Below are 5,413 nucleotides of genomic sequence, written 5' to 3'. Positions count from 1 at the left end.
TCCTGCCTCTCACTCTTTCCTTTCTCTGAAGCCGAAGAGTGGAAGATAATTTTTTTGTCAAATGACGGCAGCAAGGGAGGAGCTCACTGGTGGGAGAGATAACGTGACAAGCCTGAACCTGGCTAAAGTGAGTCTTATTTAGCTAGCTGCATTTGGTCAATGTCAATATATTTAACTATTTAGATGCTGGGTTATACACTGATTATTCTGGTATTGCTTTGGTGTCAGCTCTGGGACAGTAAATTATGGGTGCAAGTTCACTTTAAATACTATCATGCAAAAAATCTGAGCTGATCCTGGGTGGCACAATGGTGCAGATAGTAGAGCCACTGCCTCACAGCACCAGCAACCGGGGTTTGATCCCAGCATCCAGTGCTGACAACTAAATACTGGCTCAGCCTGCGAAGCTCATGTGCCAAGAGCAGTTACTCTCACTTCATCTCTGGAGTTCAGTTCTTTTGTCCATGTTTGAACTAAGGCTGCAACGAGGTCAGGAACTAAGTGACTTTGGTGCAAACCAAACTGAGCTTCTGTGAACAGGTTGTTGCTAAGCAAGTGTTGTTTGATAGCACGATCAATTATCCCTTCCATTGAGAGCGGACTCATGGGGTGGCAATTGGCCAGGTTGGATTTGTCCTGCTTCTTGTGGACAGGACATACCTGGACAATTTTCCACATTGTTGGGTAGATGTCAGTGTTGTAGCTGTACTGGAACAGCTTGGCCAAGGGCACAGCAGGTCCTGGAACACATCTCTTCTCAACTACTAACCCTAATGCACTATTGCCAGAATGTTGTCAGGGCCCATAGCCTTTGCTGAATCCATTTCCTTCAACCATTTCTTGATATCACATGGAGTGAATTGAATTGGCTGCAGACTGGCATCTATCATGCTGGGGACCACTGGAGGAGGCTGAAGTAGATCATCCACTTGGCAGTTTTGGTTGAAAGTTCTTCCAAATGCTTCAGCTTTCTCTTTTGCACAAATGTGCTGGGCTCCCCCATTGCTGAGAATGGGGATATTTGTTGAGCCTCCTCCTCCTCCACTGAGTTGTTTAATTGTCCACTGTTCACAACAGGGTGTGGCAGGAGTGCAGATCTTCGAAATGATCTGTTGGTTTTGGGTCACTTAGCTCTATCTGTTGCATGCTGTTCATGTTGTTGTCAGTTCAAAAGAGAAAGCTGAAGCATTTGCATGAATCTTCAGCCAAAACTGCAGGATGGATGATCCATCTCAGCCTCCTCCTGTAGTCGCTAACATGGTAGATGCTGGTCTTCAGCAAATTTGATTCACTCCGTGTGATATCAAGGAACAGCTAAAGGCATTGGATACAGCAAAGGCTATGGGCCCTGACAACATTTCAGCAATAGTACTGAAGACTTCTGCTCCAGAACTTGCTGTGCCCTTGGCCAAACTATTTATGTTGTTTGGCATGCAAGTAGTCTTGTCTTCTGACTTCATAAGGTTGATCTCTCATTCTGAGATATGCCTGGTTCTGCTCCTGGTATACCCTCCTGCACTCTTCATTGAACCGGGGTCGATCCCCTGGTTTGATGGTGATGGCAGAGTGGGGGATATGCCGGGCCATGAGGTCGTAGATTGTGGTTGAGTAGAGTTCCACTGCTGCTGATGGCCCAAATCACCTCATGGATGCCCAGTCCTGAGCTGCTAGATCTGTTCATGGTCTGCCCCATTTAGCAGGATGGTAGTGCCACACGGGACGATGAAGTGTATTTTCACTGTAAGATGGGATTTCACCTACACAAGGACTGCGCGGTAGACACTCCTACCGATACTGTCATGGACAGTGCATCTGTGACGAGATCAAATAGGTTTCTCCCTCTTGTCCGTTCCCTCACCACTTGCCGCAGACCCAATCTTGCAGCAATGTCCTTCGGCACTCTGCCAGCTCGGTAGTGGTGCTACTGAGCCACTCTTGGTGATGGATGTTGAAGTCCCTACCCAGAATACATTCTGCACCTTTGGCACTCTCAGTGCTTCCTCCAAGAGGTGTTCCACATGAAGTAGTATTGATACATTAGCCAAAGGGGATGGTACGTGGAAATCAGCAGGTTTACTTGCCTAAGTTTAATCTGAGATTTCATGGGATCTGGCCAATTTTGAGGACTCACAGGCAGTTTCCTCCCGACTGTAGACCACTGTGCCACCACCTCTGCTGGGTCTGCTGGTGGGACAGGATGTACCCAGGGTTGGAGATGGTGGTGTCTGGGATGTCGGCTGTAAAGTATGATTCTATAAGTATGATTATGCCAGGCTCTCCAAATTTTGGCACAAGCCCCCAGATGTTGGTAAGGAGGACTTTACAGAGTCGACAGGGCAGTCTTTGCCCTTGTTATTTCTGGTGCCTAGGTCAATTTGGGGTCAATTCATTTTGTTTCCTTGTGGCTTTCGAGCAGTTTATTACAACTGAATGGCTTGCTGGACCATTTTGGAGGGCAGGTGAGAGTCTACCACACTGCTGTGGGCTTGGAGTCACCTGCAGGCCAGACCAGGTAATGATGGCAGATTATTTCCCCTCCAGGACAACAGTGAACCAGATGGGTCTTTACAACAATCGACTATGGTTTTCATCGTCATCCTTAGACTTTTCAATTCCAGAATTCAAATTTGAATTTATCACCATATGCCATGGTGGGATTCAAACCCAGGTCTCCTGGACTTTACCCTGGCTACTTAGATTACTAATCCTGTGATAATATCACTGTGTCATTATGGGTGGAAACAGGAGCATCCAGAGAAAACCCATGCAGTCACAGGGAGAACGTGCAAACTCCACACCGACAGTACCAGAAATCAGGATTGAGCAGCGGCATTATCTGCTATGCTGCTTTCCCAACAGAAAACTATTTTCAAAGGGCTTGCCCGACATATTTGGTTCCTTAACTCTTTTTCCAGCTGATAGTTTACCTAGAGTAAGGAGCAACAAACAATCCGCTGGAGGAACTCAGCAGGTCGAACAGCATCTGTGGGCCGAAAGGAATTGTTGACGTTTTGGGTTAAAACCCTGCGTCAGGATATTTCCTTCCATAGATGCTGCTCAACCCACTGAGTTCCCCCTGAGATTGTTTGTTGCTCTAGCATCTGCAGTCTCTTGTGTTTTTACCTGGAGTAAGAGTTGCACTGGGTGACGCTGAAGCAAGCTGAAGGAGGTGGAGATAGAAAGGGAGAAATAGTATTCCACTAGACGTGCAGTCACTTGCCTGTGTGGTAGCAATGGGCCGGATGATATGTCCCATTATCAGTGTCCTCAATGCAGTTTTGTAACCGCTTCTCCACCTCCCTTGACCAGACCTTCTCAGACCTCACCGCTGGTGCTATGGTCTTCAGTCTCTGCCTGTATGTTGGGAGTAGAAGTGCAGCCAGGTGATTGGACTTGCCAAAGTGCGGGCACGGGATGGCACGGTAAGTGTTTTTGATGGAGGTGTAACAGTCATCAAGTCATTGAGTGTGTTGGCTTATCTGGTTCCACAAGTAATAATTTGGTATTAGTTTGTCAAATACTTCTTCAAGCTGGCCTGGTTGAAGTCTCCCGTGATGAGCGGGAAGGCATCAGTGTGCATCGTCTCGTGACTGTCGATCCCGGTGCTCAGCTCCTCCAGTGCCAGCTTGATATTTGCCAGGGGTGGAATGTACCCTGCTACCAGTAATACAGCAGAGAACTCCTTTGGCAGATAAAACGGATGACACATGACCGCCAGATGTTACATGTCAGGAGAGCAGGACTATGACAGAACCACCACGTCTGTGCACCACGATGTGTTAATCATGAAGCAAAAGCCGCTGCCTCTGCGTTTACCAGATGCTGCCATCCGATCCTTGCAGTGGATGGTGGTGCACTGTGTCCGGAGTGCTGGGGGTGAGCCATGTCTCTGTGAAGCAAAGTACACAACAGTCCCTGATGTCCCTCTGGTACTGCAGTCTTGCTTAATTTTATTTTCCAGAGACTGTACATTAGCTAGAAGGATGGTAAGAAGGGGGGCTTTAGGACCCTGCCTTTCAGTTTTTCCTGCAGCCACATTTTCTGAAACAATGGAGATGTTTTCTGAGCTTCACTTCCAGGGTGGTCTGGAGTCCCAAGTCTGTCAGTTCTGAAGATCGCTCGTTTTTTAAATGACTTTAAACAATGCTGCTTACTGCGGTCTCTGTGGCTGCAGATTTCAGATGTAGTAGTTGCAAACAGGAGTGTTTTATAATTCCCTTGGGAGCTGCACACAAAATGTCACCTCTCACCATCTTCTTTTGTCAGCAAGACCAAGAAATTGATTGTGGACTTCAGGAAGGGGATGTCGGGAGAACACACACCAGTCCTCACTGAGGGGCCAGCGGTGGAAAGGGTGAGCAGCTTCAAGTTCATGGGCGTCAACATCTGAGGATCTATCCTGGGCCCAACACATTGATGCAATCGCGAAGAAGGCACGCCAGCAGCTCTACTCATTAGGAATTTGAGGAGATTTGGTGTGTCGCCAAAGACTCTTGCAAATTTCTACAGATGTACGGTGGAAAGCATTCTGACTGGTGGCATCACCGCGTATGGAGGCTCCAATGCGCAGGATCGAAAGAGTCCGCAGAGGGTTGTAGACTCAGCCAGCTCCATCAGGGGCACAATCCTCCCCACCATCGAGCACATCTTCAAGAGGCGGTGCCTCAAGAAGGTGGCATCCATCATTTAGGACCCTCACCAACTGTACTTCAGGTACAGGAGCCTGAAGACCCACACTCAGCGTTTCTGGAGCAGCTTCTTCCCCTCCGCCATCAGATTTCTGAACTGTCTATGAACCCATGAACACTATCTCGTTATTCCTCTTTTGTACGATTTATTACTTTTTGTAACTTATAGTAATTTCTATGTCTTGCACTGTACTGCTGCCACAAAACAACACATTTCACAACATATGTCAGTGACAATAAACCTGATTCTGAATCACGTTGTTACAAACCAGAGCTTTGTGATACTTCTGGGCATAGTTGGCAGGATCCAACCAATGTGTGTGAAGGAGCAGAGAGAAAGCAGAACATTGGGGTGGATGTCACCTGGTGCATTTAGTCTTGTTACTCAATTATTGGCTACACGACTAGGCTGCGTGGGGATTGGTAAATTGGTTTATTATTGTCACATGTACTGATGTACAGTGAAAAACTTGCATATATCCATACAGATCGTTTCATTACAACAGTGCATTGAGGTAGTACAAGGGAAAACAATAACAGAAAGCAGAATAAAGTGTTACGCTTACAGAGAAAGTGCAATGTGGGTAGACAATAAAGTGTAAGGGCCATGACAAGGTAGCCTGAGGTCAAGAGTCCATCTTGTCATACCAGGGGACTGTTCAATTGTCCTACGACAGCGGGAAAGTAGCTGTCCTTGAGCCTGGTGGTATGTGCTCTCAGATTTT

The sequence above is a fragment of the Pristis pectinata genome, chromosome 33 (assembly GCF_009764475.1).
Source record: "Pristis pectinata isolate sPriPec2 chromosome 33, sPriPec2.1.pri, whole genome shotgun sequence".
In the NCBI taxonomy this organism is placed as follows: Eukaryota; Metazoa; Chordata; class Chondrichthyes; order Rhinopristiformes; family Pristidae; genus Pristis; species Pristis pectinata.
Note: the sequence above shows the minus strand (reverse complement) of the source record.